This window comes from Ceratotherium simum, chromosome 17 (genome assembly GCF_057802395.1).
Source record: "Ceratotherium simum simum isolate JZ-2026a chromosome 17, ASM5780239v1, whole genome shotgun sequence".
In the NCBI taxonomy this organism is placed as follows: domain Eukaryota; kingdom Metazoa; phylum Chordata; class Mammalia; order Perissodactyla; family Rhinocerotidae; genus Ceratotherium; species Ceratotherium simum.
In genome coordinates, this window is record NC_141916.1 from 24289904 (window position 1) to 24311567 (window position 21664).

Sequence of the window (21664 nt, forward strand, 5' to 3'; positions counted from 1 at the left end):
ATCATCTTAATGCTTCTAGGTTGTTCTTAGAAAGTAAACCTTCATTTAAAAAAAAAAAAAAAGCTTAGAATATAATTTAGCAAATGATATTTCAAAATGAGAGCAAAATCTTCTAGGAGTCATTTCCTTCAGATCAACATACAGTGGGCCGGCCCTGTGGCTTGGTGGTTAAGTGCGCGCGCTGCAATGCTGGCGGCCCGGGTTCGGATCCCGGGTGCGCATCGAGGCGCCACTTCTCCGTCCATCCTGAGGCCGAGTCCCACATGCCGCAACTAGAAGGATGTGCAGCTATGACATACAACTATCTGCTGGGGCTTTGGGGGGAAAAAATAAAATAAATAAAATCTTTAAAAAAAAAAAAAAAAAAACATACAGTGAATTGACCAAGCTCAAGGTTGAAGTGTGACATTATATCTGTTTGGTCACTTAACGGGCTAGAAAATGTATAGTTCAAGCCATTGTTTATATTTCTAAGCAATAAATTTAGCTCAGACTGTAACCAGCCTGAAAGTCCAATCGCCCTTGGTCAGCATAAGAGAGGAATTCAGCCACTGACACAACGGCAACAGCAAGCACGCAAAGATTTATTAGAGGAAAGGTCAGATACACTCCAAGTGAGGAGCAGGCAGTGCCAGAGAACACAACTGCCCCGTGTCTTGGGTTAGTTATATTTTTATTTGGGCTATTTGGAAGGGAATTAGCATTACCTGGTTATCCACCAATAATGGTCTTTCTTCCACCCACATGTCGGGAGGGGGAGTTCTTGACCTTCTAGGGACTCTCCGGAACTGTCACGGCAGTCATCCCCTGTGGAAGGGGGGTTAATGCATATGGAGTTTGTATGTAAATTAAAGAAGATCAATGTCGTCTAGAGGTGTACAGCAGAAGCCTTTGTATGTGTTGTTTGTGCACTTGTTACCTTTATCGTCGTGGTTGAAGGTCTCAGACTCTGGTGGCAGTGCCAGGCGGGTCTCAGTTCTCCTTTATCTGCATCTTGTAGGATGCCAGCAAGAAGCTTCACTGATGCACAAGGTCTCCAACTACGATCCCTCGCTCATGTCTACCTAGCTACCTATCTCAAGACCATTCAAAAGTAAGCCAAAAAACGGAAAGTTCTTTTTGGTAAATTCTCTCACATAGGCTATAAACTAAAATGGTTCAAACATTAAATGAAAATAAAGCTCTCTACATGCTGCAAAACTTCAGAGCAGAGTTCTTGACCCGTTGGCAGCACCTTGTACCTGTGGAAATGCTGGCTTCAGAGTAGCATTCAGTAAAGAAACACAGGTTACGAGGGCGATAGAAATGTGACTCATTTGAACAACTTTCTAATGAACACTTTCCACTGCCTTCAGCAGGTTAAGAATATTACAGCTTCGTTCCTGCTGACCATGCCTGGGTATTTTCTATTTGTTAACTCTCCAGACACTTGTTGTAATGTCTCCCGGTGAGTATAAGATGGTACATCTACAACCACATTCTGTAGTTGCCAACTGGTAGAAGCAAAACACCTGGGCAAGGTGTTTGTTAAGTGGCATATTTCTTCTCTGTGGCAGGCAGGACAGACTGAGAAATCTTAGTTTGGCCTTTCTTTTTTAACACATTGCACAAAGTGTCAAACCAATAGTTTAAGTCCTGTCTTTCTTCTGCTGCTCCCAGAAACGGGTGGTGGATTTTGTTTTTGTCTCTTTCATTGGGCTGTTCTACAACTTGCTACAATGAATCCACCATCAGTTCTTTATCCATCACTGCTCTCAAAGGGCTTTATTTATTATACCAAAGTTCAACTACTACGGGAAAACAACTTTTATCCATGCAGAATCAGAAATTAACATATTTTGTGGACACTGATTATTTAAATATATAATAGCGTTGGCTAACTGGGGATATGTGCTGATTTGCTCGCCATAGTTAAATCTACAGCATAAATGTAGGATCATGAACTGAACCTCACTTGCATCCTAAACGGCCTTCAACTTCATGAGCTGAGAGGTGTGAGCAAGAAATAAAAACCTTTCTAACACACAGTAATAATCCACTATTATTTTTTTGTAAAGAAGGGATGAATTAGCAACACTTTTATGAAGGATTATTTTTTCCTTCCCTTTGGTGTTCAAGTTATGATTTGCGTCAATGTTATGTTGTTTTGTAGATAATTGAAAGCCAGTTCTTCCCATCATTAATTAATAGAAGTACAAGAAGCTCACATATTGAGGTAACTTACATGTCACAAACCACACTAACTCAGAATACAAGACAGGTCTTAATTTTACCAACAACCCACCTTTCTCTGATGTCAATTCATCACTAGCTTATAAGTACCTGCAGCCGCTTACCAAATCCATTCCAATGATTTCTCAGAGAGCGCAGGCAATTTCTCACACGTGTTTTAGCACAGTGCCTGAGGAAACCACCTGGCACCTGCCCTTCTCCTCCTCTTCCTGCCATGATGACGTCAGTTCACGTTTGTGGTGGTAGTGGTGGTGGGTGTATCTGCTGCTTGGCTCTCTGAGGTCCTTCAAAACCTAAAAGGGAACTTGACCACCACTGTCAGCACTGGCACTCGGCCGGTGCCAGTCCACTAAGCTATGGCACTGATGCCAGCACCAACACTGTGGTACCACAGCCCAGCTTTGCTGAAGTAAAGAGAAACTCTCTCTCTGATCCTCATGCCATCCTACCACGGACCATGGTTCCATCCCAGGCTGCCTTGTGCTTCTAATGTCTCCCAGAAATTCTCATTTAAAAGAACACTTTGATTTACCCCCTTCCCACCCCATGGCACATGCCCACAGCTAGCTAAGCCAACAAACAATATGAGACATGGACACCATGTGAGAGTCAAGTTCAACCTTCCTTTTTAATGAATTAAACAGTTTGGATTAACTGACTCTAACCTCTCTTTGGTATATCCTTTCCTAGGAGGGGCCTATGTACCCGAGGAGGAAGAACACACTACTATCCTGTTTTACAAATGAATAAACTAAGGCTTAGAAATAGGACCGCTACATAATTTGTGAGACCCAGTGTAAAATGAAAAGGCAGGGCTTCTTGTTAAAAAAAAATATTACAAATTTCAAGATAAGGACAGCAGAGCATTAAACCAAAAGCAGGGTCCTCCTGAGCACAGGTCACATGCCCACGAAGCTGGCCCTGCACAGAGAAGTGAAGTAACTTGCCCCAGGCCACCCAGCTACGGCAGGCCGGAATCAGCGTTTGAACACAGAGGTCTGACTCCAGCCAGCACTACACTCCTAGATTTGAGGTCACCAGCAACTCTATTCCTCATGCAACATCCCAACTATCCTCCAGATGTGCCCAGTCTTGGCCAAAACCTCAGGAGAGAGCACAGCTCAGGTTCAAGCTGGGAATCACAAAATAACCCTGGTCTAGTCTCTTACATATAGACAAGGTTACTACTGAAACAGTTTAAGAAATCAGAATTTATTGCCATGGAAAAAGCACAGGGCAAGGGTAAGTTGAGAACACTCAACTTCTGAGAAAACTGAATGGGCCTTTGGAGTGAAGAAGAGAAGGACTTGAAAAAATAATGCATTAGTGTGCACAGACAACAGTTGGAATTCCTTCCCAAATTTTTTCTAAATGACCTCAAAGTGAGGGCTGCTCCCATATTCTGAAGGATTCTGGGAAGACAGACTCCAACCTCCATGGGAAGGTCCAATCCACTTCTTCATCTGAAATTCTCTTGCTGTTTCTGAGACGCTATGAATTTTTCTAAGAATTTCAATTTTTACTTCAACAGTTATTAAACGTCTTTCTGCTTTAGAGCAGAACTGCCAATGGTCTATTTTCTGATAAAGTCCTAAGTCAGACAGATCTGGCATTAGAGCCTCATTTATATCTATTACTTACCAGCAAGAAAGCTTGAGGCATTTACACATCTCTCTGAGCTTTGTATCTATGACTGGGAGGTACGATGCCTAGCAAATAAGCATTCAGTAAATATTAATTTTCATTTCTTCCTTTTATTTTAAACACAACCTTTATCATAGTGTTTGCATGACTTTGCCTTGGTAAGCTTATTTTTTTTTATAGGAGCTATGAATTTATTTCTGACATTAACTAAGATATGACTAATGATAAGCTATTTAATAAATAAAAACTGCAATCAGGCTGCTCATATGTCCTATCTTTCCAGGACAATTCAGGTTGACACTTGCTGTCTCAGCTTAGTTGTTAATAAAAAGGCCCCTTTTATTCTCAAAAGGGTCCCATTTTGAATGACAAGATTTAATGATCACCCTGGCTATAATGCCACTGGTATAACCTCAAAAGTGACCAGTTCTCCCACTCCAGATAAGTTGTTTTTAACAAAATTTGGTTTCTTTTTGTGGCTTTGCAAAATCAATCAGAAAATAGGGAAATCACATTCATTCACTGACACATGTTCAATCAGCACTTACTTCCTGCAACCTCTCTGTCAGTCATGTAAGGCCAACAAAAATTAAAAACACAAAATCCCTATTATTAGTTTTCTTGTTGTCTTGTATCTTTTTTTTTTTTCTTTCCAAAATGGTTCATGGACTAGAAACATTAAGAACCACGTTCCTAGATTAAAATAATCACACATCCTTTAACCTTCCCTTACAGAAGTAATCGTTCTCTCTCTTCTGCCACTTAACGTTTTCGACATTACTCTATTTGTGTAGCTCAAAATAGAGTAGTGAACACTGAAGATCAATTTGCAAATATAGTCAGAGGGTGCCCACGCTTTGTTTATATCACGTCTCCAGGACTGACTCTTCTGAGAAGCTCCTTCCAACACTTCACCTTGCTCCGACCTCCAAATACACTTCTGCTGCCCTGACTGATGGGCTACGCATCACACTGCCTTCAGTACACCTGAAATAAGGACATATCTGTGTCCCCAGCTGCACTGTAGGCTCCTTGAGGACTGGTGAAAAGCCTCCATGATAATGGTAATTGAAATTTATTAAGCATTCAATGTGTGCCAAATGCTTTCCATTCTTTAGTGTTTTAATCTTTAGAAAGATCATCTAAGGTATACTTTACAGATTTTTTAAAAATAAGGCTCAGAAGTTCTCACTTCTGAATTTGCCTGTGTTCACCCAGCTAATAGGAAGCAGAAACAACATGTGACCCACGTCAGTCTGACTCTTAAGTCTGTGCTCTTCGCACTCTATTCTTCCTCTTTACATAGCCCCAAAATAGATACAGTTCTCCAGGCACGAGGCATAGTAAATGCTCAAAAATGATTTATTTACTAATATGTTTAAAGAAGCTTATAATATAGAAGAGGTAAGCAAATATTAAAGGTTTTCGACAGGAAACCAAAAACAATGTGGTTTTCTAAATCGATTCTTCCAATCATAAATTATTTATCCACTCAGCAGCTGGCATGTATCTCATAAACAATAGCCATTCAATAAACATTTGTTGAATGAAGGAACAAACTTACATTCAGGACTGTAGCCTTGAAATTTTTGCTTTGTTTTGTTCTTTGCATTGCCAGGCTGAGTTCCCTGCTTAAAACAAAACCTCCGCTCAGCCTGGGCCTGATGTTGGGTTTGAACGACATCCAGGGATGACAAGGAAAGCTTGGCCTTGATGTGGATTTGGTGGATTTGGCCAGAGAGGCAAGAATCTATCACAAAAGTAACTGAGAACCCAGGAATCTAATTCTTGTCAGCAAGAGGCAAAAGACAAGACACTCTCTCTGCTAGGAATTCAGAAAGAAAGGAAGCAATGGGGAGGGAAGTCTGTGGTGACAAGAGCCATATTTTTAGCATCCTCTGAGAATCTCTTCCAGCGTGTCTGGCTGTGTGAGGGAAATAAAAAATCACGGAATCAAAGTTAGGGAAAAAAGTAAATAGAGCATGCTGTACATTTCCCTTTTTGTATTTTTTCTCATTTCTGTATTCTCACCTAGAAAAGGGCTGCTCTGCTTCTTCTATAGGTTCTCTAAGTTCTCAACGCCAAATTGGAATAAATGGAAACAGTGTCCCTTGGAGAAAACCTGTTTATCTTCATTCGTGAGCAGTGCATCAATCTGTTTTCTTCCAACTCCTGGATGTGAAGCCGGAAGCCTCCTGAAGGCCTGGTGCGATTCTGACTATTGAATTTCAGTTTTGAGCAGTATTTCTTGAAATGTCATGTGCAGAAAACCTGCATCCAAGTCGTCCGGCTCCTCACTAAAACGCAGATTCCCAGACTCTGCCTCACCCCTGCTCAACCAGAACCTCTGGGTTGGAGCACAGGAACCTACACTTCATAAGAAACTCCTTATATGACTTTTAAACACACAGAAATTTGAGAACCAACCACACCGGCCTTGACCCAGGCCGTGACAAATCCCATGCACAGGATCCTCTGGGGTTACCTGTTGCTGAATTCAGTCCCCGAGACTCCCTTGAAGGTTATCACCTGTGCTAATTTTTCCCTCGAGTGTTTGCTCGAGCGTGCAGGACGCCGCAGAAAGCTCTTAGTGTCTGGATAAGTGGAGCTTGCTTGCATTCAAATCCCAGTGTTTGGCTGCTTGTTGGTTGTAACTTTAAGTAACTGAATTATCTCTAACTTTCCGTTTCTTTATCTGGGAAACAGAAATAGTAGTAAAAATAGTAACATCTCACACACGTTGTAAGAATTAAACGTACTTTGCATTCCCAGCGTTGTAAGTAGGTTAAAATTCCCTTTCCTCATAATCGTTTACATTTTCATCTTTTATGCCTAAACTTAGGGCCTCGCTGTATTCTTCCATAGATGAGTTGGAGCCTTGTGTCGTTAGTTATTTTGGCCCCAAGGTCTCTCGGATGAAACATCAGTCTTGTGAAAGGGAAGGCTGAGCGCACGCGTGGACAGAAGATGGATCTGAAGAGCCACAGGAGCCTCCCCCAGCTGCACCCCCCCCGAGACAGGAGGAAAAACGCCCGTCTGGCATGGAGCACAGCTGTTCTGCTTCTCAGAGCCACTCAGAAACTCAGCTTTAAACAAATCTTATAGAGAAAATCACAGATTTAGTCAAAAGACAAAAGGCAATTGTTATATTTATAAAATAATTGTGCAATTCACAAAACTAAGCAAAATGTACTTTCTTTACAGGGAGAGCTCTTCGGGTGCATTTTAAATGTTTCTGCAAGAAACATTCTATCCCTGAATGCTCAGGAACTCTTCCACTGTGTCACAGGCCAGAAGGACGACTCTGCCTCTTCCCTCCCTAGAATAAATGCTTTTCCTGACTGCTTGGCTTTCTGCCTTTGCCACGAGGAGCTCAGATCTTGGGTAACCAGAAAAAAGCCACAAAGTCATCATAGTCTCCAAGCCCTCAGAGAGAGCCAGAGCCTGCCAGGAGCCTCTCATTTACCGGAGGAGGCTGGGTGCAATGGTAATGCATCTGCCAGGGAAAGAATCAAGGCTTTTCGTATGATTCTAAAGTTAGGTACCAGAAAATAATGAATGAGAGTCAGTGGCATCTGTTCTAGTCCCTGCTCTGTCATTAAAATACCTGCGAGGCACTCACTTCCCCTCTGGGCCTTGACTTTCTTGTCTCTAGAATGGAGCTTCTCATTCCTTTGCCTTTCTGCAGAGGATCATTACAGGACCCAAATGAGAAAATGCACATAAAAGATCCTGGTAAATTGATAAAGCAACATAGATAAAATGGATCATGACTGTTAGACACCGTAGGTTAACTGACCCAGCACCCATCCCCAACTCCTTTTCTTGCCTCTTCTGTAGGGGCTAAGAAAGCAAATATTTTAACTTTCTCATCCTCTCTTACAGGTACAAATAGCCTGTTACACAGAGGCAAAGATTTCCAAGTAGATGTTGCTAGTGTTGCCTTTCCCTCCTTCTTTCTGTCTTGAACAAAGATGTGATGTCTGGAGCTGCAGCAGCTATATTATAACCATGAGGCAAAGAGCACAAAAGGAAAGCCAATTCCACCCGAGAATGGTGGAAAAGAAAGACAAAAAGAGACTAGGTCTATGATGGCATCATGGAAATGTTGAACCAATTCCAGAAACTTCCTGCATCAAAAACAAAAATAAAAAAAATAATTCCCTATTGGTTTAAACTATTATTAGTCAGATATTCTGTTGCTTGCAGCAAATATATTCCTGAGACAATGAGAGAAGCCAGAATAATCCTTCTAAAAACTTAAGTCAGGGTCCGTTGTCAAAAATTAGCTGTCCATAGATGTATGCATTTATTTCTGGGCTCTCAGTTATGTTCCACTGATCTGTGTGTCTGTTTTTCTGCAAGAACATACAACAGAGAAAGAAAAGTCTCTTCAATAAATGGTGTTGGGAAAACCAGACAGCCACATGCAAAAGAATGAAAGTAGATCATTATCTTACACCATACACAAAAATTAACTCAAAATGGATTAAATATTTGAATGTAAGACCTGAAACCATAAAACTCCGAAAAGAAAAGATACGCTCTTTGACTTTGGTCTCAGCAGTATCTTTCTTGAAAATCATGTCTCCTCAGGCAAGGGAAACAAAAGAAAAAATAAACAAATGAGACTACATCAAACTAAAAAGCTTCTGCACAGCAAAAGAAACCATCCTCGAAATGAAAAGACAACCCATAACTGGGAGAAAATATTCGCAAATCATATATCCGATAAGGGGTTAGCATCTAAAATATATAAAGAACTCATACATCTCAACAACAGAAAAACAACCCGATCAAAAAATGGACAGAGGATATGAACAGACATTTTTCCAATGAAGATATACAGATGGCCAACCGGCACATGAAAAGATGTTCGACATCACTAATTATTAGGGAAATGCAAATGAAAACTACAATGAGATATCACCCTCACACCCGTCATAATGGCTACTATTACTAAAGCAAGAAATAAAAAGTGTTGGAGAGGATGTGGAGAAAAGGGAACCCTTATACACTGCTGGTGGGAATGTAAATTAGTGCAGTCACTATGGAAAACAGAATGGAGATTCCTCAAAAATTAAAAATAGAAATACCATATGATCCACTTTTGAGTATTTATCCAAAGAACATGACAACACTAATTTGAAAAGATATACACACCCCTATGTTAATTGCAGCATTATTCACAAAAGCCAAGACTTGGAAAAAACCTAAGTGCCCGTCAACAGATGAATGGATAAAGAAGATGTGGTATATATATATACACATATATATACACATACATACAATGGAATACTACTCAGCCATAAAAAAAGACAAAATCTTGCCATGTGCTACAACATAGATGGACCTTGAGGGTATTATGCTAATGAAATGTCAGACAGAGAAAGACAATTACCGTGTGACTTGACTCATATGTGGAAGATAAACAAACACACACATGGGATGGAGAACAGATTGGTGGTTACCAGAGAGGAAGGGGAAAGGGGTAAAGAGGCACATGTGTATCACGACAGACGGCAGCTAAACTTCTGGTGGGGAACACGATGCATTCTCTATACAGAAGTTGAAATGTCTATAATGATGCACCCCTGAAATTTACATAATGTTATAAACCAATATGACTACAATAAAAAAAAAAAAAAACACTTAAGTCAGATCATGTCACTCCTTTGTTTCCAAACACCCCAGTGACTCCTTACCTCACTCAGGGTAAAGGCAGTCTTCTCGAGGCCCAAAAAGCCCTACACAGTCTGCCCCCTGTGACCTCCCTGATGCCACCTCCTGCCATCTTCCCTGACTTGGTCCACTCCTTGGTCTTGACTCAACACACCAGGCACACTCCTGCCTCAAGCCTTTTTTTTTCTTTACTGTTTCCGTAGCCTGGAATGTTCCTCCCCTAGATATCTGCCAGGTTCTCTCCCTTTCTTCTGCCAGGTCTTTGCTGAAATGCTACCTTTCAGTGAGGCCCTTCTTCTACCCGACATCAAACTGTACAAACTCCCCCTCCCGGCACTGCTTTACTTATCTGGAACTTTTAAAATTAATACAGACCCTTTATATGTCCTGCAAACTATAGGTTTCACTCGAAAAACTGATTTAATACCTTGGGGGTTTATACTTTTCTGAACTGTAAAAAGATCAACAACATTTGAGGCACTTCATATATACAAAACAAGCCACAGGCATAGTAAACCATTACTTAAATAAACATAATCAAAAGTCATCAAGATTAAAGATTTTAATGGTGATCCCCCTTTCTACTTATTTTAAGCCCATTGGGTGAGCTCAAACTCCTTGGTAAGAGTCAAGAAAAATAATTAACTGTGACAACTGGCTGCCATCACTGCTAGACACCCATGCCAACTTACAAAAGTGCCTACACCAAGTGAATCAAGTCCATATTCTTCGTGGCCTGTGGTTTCCTCCAATTAAGCAATGGCTTCAAAATAGAACAAGTGACACAAGTAACTCCAGACATTGAGCTTGTTTACTCTGGCCAGCCAAGTCAGCAGGAAATTCAACAAAACTACAAACAGGTCCAGAGAAGGCTTAGCACACTGTCTTTCGCTTCTAAAGCTGAGGCCAGTCCCCATGATCTCATTCAATTACCCCTCAAACCCTTGCCAGACTCCTCACCCGATCTTTCTCGAACATCCCAATTGGATCTCAAAATTTATTTACTGTTTACTTCATTTGTACGTGACATTCTTCTTACAGCATCATTAACATGGAGAGAGGGACCACATTATAAGAGTAACATTAATGTAAACCCCTGCCCCACTTCGCTGAATTTCAGCCACATTTGTTTCTCTGCACATGATTGGGATTTTTTCTTTATCTCATTTCTGTTGCTCACGCCATGAACTCCTTCTCCCTTTCTTGCCTATCAGGACAATTTCAGCTCAGTACTTTTTAATAAGCCTTCTATCTTGACTGCTTCACATGGATCTTTAACAAATAAAATTTGTAATTGGTGACATTTTATTTTTTCCAAATAAAAAATATAATCCTATAATCACATATACATTTCTCTAGGAACTATTGATCCAATTATTCAAGAAATATTTATTGAACTCTAAACTGTTGTAAACTCAGAAATTGTTCTTGGCACTGAGGATGGTGGTGAATACAAGCAAAGCTTCCTCATGGAGTTTATAGTTTACTGGTATTCTTACATACTAATTTATCTTCATTTTTTCAGGTCATATTACTAAAAGTAAACTAAAAGGGCTTTTGTGGTTGAGCATTAAATTAAGCATAAGCCTCCTACTGCTTAAAACCAAAGAGAGAAACGGTATTATATCACATTGATAATCATACCATCCAGGAGAGAAAACTCTGTATGGTTTAAAATTTAAAAAGTGGATTGTTGGGCCGGCCCCGTGGCTTAGCGGTTGGGTGCGTGCGCTCCGCTGCCGGCGGCCCGGGTTCGGATCCCGGGTGCGCACCGAGGCACCGCTCCTCCAGCCATGCTGAGGCCGCGTCCCACATACAGCAACTAGAAGGATGTGCAGCTATGACAGACAACTATGTACTGGGGCTTTGGGGGAAAAATAAATAAATAAAATCTTTAAAAAGTGGATTGTAAAGGAATTTAACACCTGAGTCATTATATTTATGACACTGCAAAACATATTATAGAAGTCTTCACCAGCAGACTGACAGAGCATGCACACCCCATCTTCACAGAGTCACTTGATAAAATACCCCTGCAACTGAAATAACTTCAGCATCAGTTAGTGGCAGAATCATGGATTTGTTTCTGGTCTAAATTGCAAGCCCTAAACTTTATTGCAATAATAAATTAGCATGAGCTTCCAAGCCCTTTTCCAATTGAAAACACACATGTGTTGCAAATAGCTAAAGTTTAAATTAACTTCAAATAAATATCAATATGTAAGCAGATACTCTTTAAAACTTTTTGAAAATAAAATAGAAATAACATCAACCGAGCCACACTGTTCTGATGGCTTTCAGAAGAAACCTTTCCCTCCCTGACCTACTTTATTTTGACTTGCCTCCAGATGTTTGTCGTCATCTCTCTTTTCAGAGTATCAGCTCATGCTCTGTGAATTTCTTTTTTTGATTCAGCAAGACATAGGTCTCTCTCCAGAATTGCTTCTCAGTAATTCCTGCAAGGAGACCCCCAAGAGGCCCTTAAGTTCACCTTGGCATACAAATATGTTTAGAACCTTCCTAACACGAGAAGAGTTCTTCCTCTAAGAAATAATTTTAAATTTCCCTCCTTCCGTCTGATTAATGACATATTTAAAAGGAGCAAGCCTATTAATTTACAGCCTTTTTGTTGATTGCCCCTAGCAACCACCTTTAGTCACTTTTCTCTCTCTGAGTCATGCATGCTTTATAACATCAGAAAATTGCATGTCATTTTAATTGGCTTTATTGCATCTTCTCAGGATGAAACGGAGTTAGAACAACGTACAGAGTAAAGGAACAAAACCAGGATTGACAAATTTGTATCCTATTTAACCACACAGAAACTTTTTCAACTGGCAAGTATATTGGAGATTACTTTGAGCAGAAAGATTGCATTTTGAAAAGCAAACTGGCATTGCTAATAAAATATTCAAAGTTATGCAGAGAATACAAACTGTCGGTGAGAGATTTAATGGCTCTGGAGCATTCTTTCATACTCCTAAAAATTTCTTCTTGCTTCAAAATAGAAATAATTCTATATTGAAGAAATACTAATACACATTCCTCATGTTTTAGTAAAGATGATAAAGATCCTTGGAGGCAGGATTTTCAGTCTCAGGGAGTCTTCACAAGTTCTCTGAGCAGTCACTTTCTGCAGGAGGGGCGACCGTACCGCTCTAGTTTCAGCTAAATGTTCTGACTGTTCACGTGAGAAGATGTCCTGCGACTCCTCCAGCAGGTGCACCACATCATTTTATCCATGAACTGCAGAGTAATGCTCTTTCAAAACAAATGGTTAAAGTTATATTTTGTGTGTGTGTGTGAGTGTGTGTGTGTGTGAGAGGAAGATCAGCCCTGAGCTAATATCTGTTGCCAATCCTCCTCAGTGCGCACTGGGGATCCGAACCTGCGAACCGCGGGCTGCCGCAGCAGAGCGCGCACACTTAACCACTATGCCACTGGGCCGGCCCTAAAGTTATATTTTTATGATCACATCTTAAGGTCCTTTTAGAAACTGGACCTGGAATCGTGACTATTTCACCATGATAGCCACCAGTAGACTTCAGGACATCCTTTCCATTTCAGGAATCACTTTCAGTTTCTTGTCTTAGCATTTATCAAATAAGATTCCCGAGAGGGACAATCATATTGGCTTAGCTCATCTTTTCTTGCCAGGCCATGGATCACAAGTCACTAACTAACTACAGCTTAGCCTAGTCCCATGTCAGGGAACTCCCATAGTCCAATCAGCTACCATCTAGGCACACTAGGACCATTTGGCTAAAACCATGACTCCTTCCCAGGTCCATCCCATCAGTGAGAGAACTTTAAACATGGAGGTTCCTCTTACAAGAGACAAAGGGTAGAGAAATGCCATGAAACACATCTAATACAGCCCATCATGAGCACTGAACTAGTCAATGGGGAATGAATCACATTTGGATAATTCCACCAAGGGTAGAATCTGCAAGGCAGAAAAATGGAGATATAGATGATATGGACCCCTATATAGAGCTTCTAATGAGCTGCTCTAAGACATATAAATTAGGCAGTGAGACTTTCTTTTTTAGGAAAACTGGCTTATACCTAACCACTTCTTTCAAACAAAGTTGGTAACAACCCTCCTAATGTAATTTGAGGCGTACCATGTAGTCCTTCCTACCTAAATATATATCCCTACAGAGACGGAAGTCAAGATGGCGGCGTAGGCAGACTCTGAACTCACCTCCTCCCGTGGACACAGCCAATTTACAACTACTCGTGGAAAAATTACCCCTGAGACAGAACTGAAAACTGGATGAGAGGAACTCCTGCAACAACAGACAATCCTAACTGAGGTGGAAGAGGCAGAGACTCCCTTCTGGAGAGAAAAACCCCACCTTCACAAGCCGCCAGCGTCACGGCCGCCGGGAGCAGCTCACAGGTACGCAGCCTCCCTGGAGGCGCGGGGTCCTGAGCCGGGAGTGCACCCGCTGTGGGCATTTTGTGGACCCAGCACAATGGAGACCAGGGGCATAATATCTGACTTTGCCTGCTACTAAAACACTGGGGAGTACCCACAGAAAAGCTGGTTCACAAAGACACTAAAACCGGCTCTTAAAGGGCCCGCGCGCAAACTCACCCGTTTCAGAAAGCAACCTAAAATCACCAGAAAGAAAGGTGCATAGTGCTGTGGTGACAAGAGACTCACCTAATAGGCCCTGAATGCATCTCGGTGAGAGGTGAGACCTCTCCAGGGACTGGGACAGTGGCGGCGGCCATTGTTGTGGCCTGGTGTGGGCGTGCTGACAGATGTCATTGGAGTTCTCCCTGAGACCTGCTAGCCCAGGGTCTGCCCCACCCTCTACAGCACGATTCAATCCAGCTCAGCCAGGGCAGGCAGCCCACCCTAGAGACTGGCCCCACCCAACAACAAGCCCTCGGGTAACTTGTGGACCTGCATCGATTGGTGACTGGATTCTCTGCAGCCTGGCAACTGAGCCGACTTCAGTGGGGCAGGGTGTGCACAGGGAGCGGGTGGAGAGTGTGGGGCGGTGGCGGAGTGTGCGGGGCTCCCGCCGTGGAGAGACTGGGTCCGCTTGGGGAGTTCGGGGCACGCACACGGGGCAGGACTGTGTTGACTGTGTTTGCGGACCTGTGGGCAGCAGGGCTTGTCAGCTGCAGAAGACTTGTGCTTCTCAAAGACCCACATAGGGGGTTTGCCCCACCTTCCAAAGCCTGAAACCATTGGGTGCTCCTGTGCCTGAGGCCAGCCCCACCCAGCTGCAATCCTCAGAGAGCTGACAAGAGACCTAATAGGCTAGAGGCTTATAACAATTGTAAGGCCCTGAGCCTGACAACCTGCCCCGTGGGGGGCCTACTCACTTAAAAGAAATACTGCAACACAAATGTGGTATTAAAACTTGCAGCCAACTGTGCTGGGGCTCCCCACACCTGATAGAGACTGAAGGGCCCACAGCAACTACAAACAGCTGAGCATTACAGCAGCTGGCCAGGAGCATAACTCGGCCTCCCTGGCCGCTTACAGGGAGAGCAAACAGGCCACAACAGAAGGACACATGTAGCCCACACAGGGGTCACCCCTGGAACATTGAGAACTGAGGGAAGCACACTGGAAGCCTCCTAAGGCATCACTTACATAAGGTCACCTATCCAAGAACAGGAGACATAGCTGACCTACCTAATACGTAGACACAAGCACAGGGAAAGAGGCAAAATGAGGAGGCAAAGGAATACATTCCAAGTAAGGGAACAGGACAAAACCCCAGAAAAGGAACTAAGTGAAACAGAAATGAGCAACCTACCCGACAGAGAGTTCAAACAAAGAGTGTTAAGGATGCTCACTGATCTGGGGAGAAGAATAGATGAACTCAGTGAGAATGTCAACAAAGAAATGGAAGATATAAAAAAGAACCAATTAGAAATGAAGAATACGATACTGGAAATGAAAAATTCATTAGAGGGACTCAAAAGCAGAGTAGAGGATACAGAAGAACGGATCTGTGAGCTGGACGAAAGACTAGAAGAAATTACCCAAGCTGAACAGGTAAAAGAGAAAAGAATTAAAAAGAGTGAGGACAGTCTAAGGGATCTCTGGGACAACATCAAGCACACTAACATCCGTGTTATAGGTGTCCCGGAAGGAGAAGAGCGAGACAAGGGGGCAGAGAATCTATTTCAAGAAATAATAGCTGAAAACCTCCCTAACCTAAGGAAGGAAACAGACATCCAGGTACAGGAAGCACAGAGAGCACCAAACAAGATAAACCCAAAGAGGCCCACACCAAGACACATCATAATCAAAATGTCCAGAATTAAAGATAAAGAGAGAATCCTAAAAGCTGCAAGAGAAAGTCAAGTTACATACAAAGGAAACCCCATAAGGCTATCAGCTGACTTCTCAGCAGAAACCGTACAGGCTAGAAGACAGTGGCACAATATATTTAAAGTGCTAAAAGGAAAAAACTTACAGCCAAGAATACTCTACCCAGCAAGGTTATCATTCAAAATGGAAGGAGAGATCAAAAATTTCCCAGACAAGCAAAAATTAAAGGAGTTTGTCACCAAGAAACCAGTGCTACAAGAAATGTTAAAGGGACTGATTTAAGGGGAAAAGAGAAGACCACAAATAGGAAAAATTATCTATTTCCATGATAAGAACGTAATGGATACAAATGCACAAAAAAGAGGTTAGATATGATATTAAAAACATAAAAGGAGCGAGGAGGGGAGTTAAAGAGTACAGCTTTCAGACAGAGATCAAACTAAAGTGACCATCAATTCTGTATAGAAGAAGAATGGAACAGAGAAGGAATACTAAAACACTGAGGAAAAAAAAAAAAGTTAAAAAATGGCAGTAAGTACATACTTCTCAATAGCTACTTTAAATGTCAATGGACTAAATGCTCCAATTAAAAGGCACAGGGTGGCTGATTGGATTAAAAAACAAGACCCATATATACGCTGCATACAAGAGACACACTTCAGACCTAGAGACACTCACAAACTGAAAGTGAAGGGATGGAAAAAGATATTCCACGCAAATGGCAATGAAAAGAAAGCAGGGGGAGCACTACTCATATCAGACAAAACAGACTTTAAAACAAAAACTGTAAAAAGAGTCAAAGAAGGGAATTACATAACGATCAAGGGAACAATCCAACAAGAGGATATAACACTTGTAAATATCTACGCACCCAATGTAGGTGCACCTAAATATATAAAGCAATTATTAACAGACATAAAAACAGAAATAGACAGTAACAAAATAGTAGTAGGGGACTTTAACACTCCACTTACACCAATGGATAGATCATCCAAACAGAAGATCAATAAGGAAACATTGGCCTTAAACGACACACTAGAACATGTGGACCTAGTAGATATATACAGAGCATTCCATCCAAAAACTGAAGAATACATGTTCTTTTCAAATGCACATGGAACATTCTCCAGGATTGATTTCAAATTAGGCCACAAAACAAGTCTCCATAAATTTAAGAAGATTGAAATAATACCAAGCATCTTTTCTGACCACAACGGTATGAAACTAGAAATGAACTATAGGAAGAAAATCAGAAAAGCCACAAATACGTGGAGATTAAACAAAATGCTACTGAACAACGACTGGGTCAACGAAGAAATCAAAGAAGAAATCAAAAAATACCTGGAGACAAATGAAAATGAAAATACGACATGCCAGAATTTATGGGATACAGCAAAAGCGGTGCTAAGAGGGAAGTTTATAGCAATACAGGCCTATCTCAACAAACAAGAAAAATCTCAAATAAACAATCTAACAATGCACCTAAAGGAACTGGAAAAAGAAGAACAAATCAAGCCCCAAATCAGTAGAAGAAGGGAAATAATAAAAATCAGAGCAGAAATAAATGAAATAGGGACCAAAAAAAAATAGAAAAAATTAATAAAACCAAGAGCTGGTTCTTTGAAAAGATCAACAAAATTGACAAACCTTTAGCTAGACTCACCAAGAACAAAAGAGAGAAGGCACAAATAAGTAAAATCAGAAATGAAAGAGGAGAAATTACAACAGACACCTCAGAAATACAAAAGACTATAACAGAATACTATGAAAAGCTATATGCCAACCAATTCGACAATCTGGAAGAAATGGATAAATTCTTAGAATCATACAACCTTCCAAAACTGGATCAAGAAGAAGTAGAGAATTTGAATAGACCAATCAGCAGTAAGGAGATCGAAACAGTAATCAAAAACCTCCCCAAGGGGCTGGCCCGGTGGCACAAGCGGTTAAGTGCGCGGGCTCCGCTGCGGCGGCCCAGGGTTCGCTGGTTCGGATCCCGGGCGCGCACCGACGCACTGCTTGGTAAGCCATGCTGTGGCGGCGTACCATATAAAGTGGAGGAAGATAGGCACCGATGTTAGCCCAGGGCCGTCTTCCTCAGCAAAAAAAAAAAAAGAGGAGGATTGGCGGATGTTAGCTCAGGGCTGATCTCCTCACAAAAAAAAAAAAAAAAAAAAACCTCCCCAAAAATAAAAGTCCAGGACCAGACGGCTTCCCTGGTGAATTCTACCAAACATTCAAAGAAGACTTAATTCCTATCCTTCTCAAACTCTTCCAAAAAGTTGAGGAGGGGGGAAGCTCCCTAACTCATTCTACAAAGCCGAAAATACCCTGATACCAAAACCAGACAAGGACAACACAAAAAAAGAAAATTACAGGCCAATATCACTGATGAACCTCGATGCAAAAATCCTTAACGAAATACAAGCAAATCACATACAACAATACGTTAAAAAGATTTTACACCATGATCAAGTGGGATTTATTCCAGGTATGCAGGGATGGTTTAACATTCGCAAATCAATCAACGTAATACACCACATTAATAAAATGAAGAATAAAAATCACATGATCATCTCAATAGATGCAGAGAAAGCATTTGACAAGATACAGCATCCATTTATGATAAAAACTCTGAATAAAATGGGGATAGAAGGAAAGTACCTCAACATAATAAAGACCATATATGAGAAACTCACAGCTAATATCATCCTTAATGGTGAAAAAAAAACTGAAAGCTATCCCTCTAAGAACAGGAACCAGACAAGGATGCCCACTGTCACCACTCCTATTTAACATAGTACTGGAAGTCCTAGCCAGAGCAATCAGGCAAGAGAACGAAATAAAAGGGATCCAAATTGGAAAGGAAGAAGTGAAACTGTCACTATTTGCAGATGACATGATTTTATATATAGAAAACCCTAAAGAATCCACCAGAAAACTTTTAGAAGTAATAAACGAATATGGTAAAGTTGCAGGATACAAAATCAACATACAAAAATCAATGGCATTTCTATACACTAACAACGAAGTAGCAGAAAGAGAAATTAAGAATACCATCCCATTTACAATTGCAACAAAAAGAATAAAATACCTAGGAATAAACTTAACCAAAGAGGTGAAAGATCTGTACACCGAAAACTATAAAACATTGCTGAAAGAAATTGAAGAAGACACAAAGAAATGGAAAGATATTCCGTGCTCTTGGATTGGAAGAATTAACATAGTTAAGATGTCCATACTTCCTAAAGCCATCTATAGATTCAATGCAATCCCTATCAAAGTTCCAACAACATTTTTCACAGAAATAGAGCAAAGAATCCTAAAATTTATATGGAACAACAAAAGACCCCGTATAGCTAAAGGAATCCTGAGAACAAAGAACAAAGCTGGAGGTATGACACTCCCTGATTTCAAAATATACTACAAAGCTAGAGTAACCAAAACAGCATGGTACTGGCACAAAAACAGACACACAGATCAATGGAATAGAATCGAAAGCCCAGAAATAAACCCACACATCTATGGACAGCTAATCTTTGACAAAGGAGCCAAGAACATACAATGGGGAAAAGAAAGTCTCTTCAACAAATGGTGTTGGGAAAACTAGATAGCCATATGCAAAAAAATGAAACTAGACCCTTACCTTACACCATACACAAAAATTAACTCCAAATGGATTAAAGACTTGAATGTAAGACCTGAAACTATGAAACTTCTAGAAGAAAACATAGGCAGTACGCTCTTTGACATCGGTCTTAGCAACATATTTTCAAGCACCATGTCTGACCGGGCAAGAGAAACAATAGAAAAAATAAACAAATGGGACTACATCAAACTAAAAAGCTTCTGCACAGCAAAGGAAACCATCAACAAAACGAAAAGACAACCTAACAATTGGGAGAAGATATTTGCAAACCATACATCTGATAAGGGCTTAATCTCCAAAATATATAAAGAACTCATGCATCTCAACAACAAAAAAACTACCAACCCAATTCAAAAATGGGCAAAAGACCTGAACAGACATTTCTCCAAAGAAGATATACAGACGGCCAACAGACACACGAAAAGATGTTCAAAATCACTAACTATCAGGGAAATGCAAATCAAAACTACAATGAGATATCACCTCATGCCCGTCAGAATGGCTATAATTAACAAGACAGGAAACAACATGTGTTGGAGAGGATGTGGGGAGAAGGGTACTCTCATACACTGCTGATGGGAGTGCAAACTGGTGCAGCCACTATGGAAAACAGTACGGAGATTCCTCAGAAAATCAAGGATAGCACTACCATATGATCCAGCTATTCCACTGCTGGGTATTTATCCAAAGAACTTGAAAACACCAATGCGTAAAGATACATGCACCCCTGTGTTCATTGCAGCATTATTCACAATAGCCAAGACTTGGAAGCAACCTAAGTGCCCATCAAGGGACGAATGGATAAAGAAGATGTGGTATATATACACAATGGAATACTACTCAGCCTTAAGAAACGATGAAATCCAGCCATTTGTGACAACATGGATGGACATTGAGAGTATTGTGCAAAGTGAAATAAGTCAGAGGGAGAAGGTCAAATACCGTATGATTTACTTCATTAAGTAGTAGATAATAACAACAATAAACAAACACATAGAGCCAGAGATTGGATTGGTGGTTACCAGAGGGGAAGGGGGGAGGGAGGAGGGTGAAAGGGGTAATTCAGTACATGTGTGTGGTGATGGCTTGTAATTAGTATTGGGTGGTGAACATGATGTAATCTATGCAGAAATAGAAGTATAATGATGTACACCTGAAATTTTTACAATGTTATAAACCAATGTTACTGCAATAAACAAAAAAAGGAAATAAAATATATATATATATATATATATATATATATATATATATATATATATCCCTAGACTTTGTTCATTTCTACTCCAAATGGTAACATGGGTAGAAAAATTTACTAAACTAACACAATGACATTCAAAACTATTTTTTTTCTGCTGCTTGGAAATCATTTTACTCATTTGTTCAATCAGATGGACCAGACCAAAACGTTTGCCTTCCTCAACCCTGCTTCCTCATCCCAGCAAAAGATACTGCTCCCCACTGACAGAGACGATATGATGAAGGTCATCTTGGCATAACCTCTCATCTTGAGTGTCTCTCCCCAAATTTTCCCAGGCCCAATCACCACTTCACTTTAAAATATTGGTCTATCTTTCCCAAGCCTCTCCCTTTTCCTCTGCCTCCGAGAAAAAGATGACCACCTCTTACTCATGACATATAAACCTATTTTTCAGTCCATCTAATCTCACTTCTGTTATCTTCACTCTCTCGCTTTCTACTGCTTCCTTCCTCTACCCATAAATTTACTAACTCAACTACTCTAATCTTAAAGCAATATAAGACAAACATGACAAATTAAATGCCCATGAACGTGGGCCCTCTTCCTGAGGGGGTGACTGTTTCAGTACTACACCACCACTGATATAAATCCTGCAAGAGTAAAAAACCAAATAACCATATCAAGAACATCTTGGATTGTAAGATAGTAGGAGGTGTCATGTCACACAAAACACAGATTTGTCACTCAGAAAAGTCTCCATTAAGCACATCTCTTCCCCAGTCTCTCTTTTTAACCCCTAGCCGCTGTATCTTGCCTCACACTCCTCCCACAGGAAAGTGCTGAGACCAGCCCTTCCTCTTCCTCCCTCACGTACCTTGCAGAGTAAATTTTTTTGCTCTAATATAAAACATAGCCCAGCCAAGCTCTAGCAGTTTCCTCTCAACCAACTTCT

The 21664-nt window shown here is 40.9% G+C and overlaps 1 protein-coding gene across 5 annotated transcripts in view; it reads right to left on the bottom strand.

The window, feature by feature from the left end:
- The window catches only part of TMEM117 (transmembrane protein 117), a 446351-nt gene that overhangs the window by 256834 nt on the left and 167853 nt on the right, over nucleotides 1-21664 (bottom strand). The window lies entirely within an intron of this gene.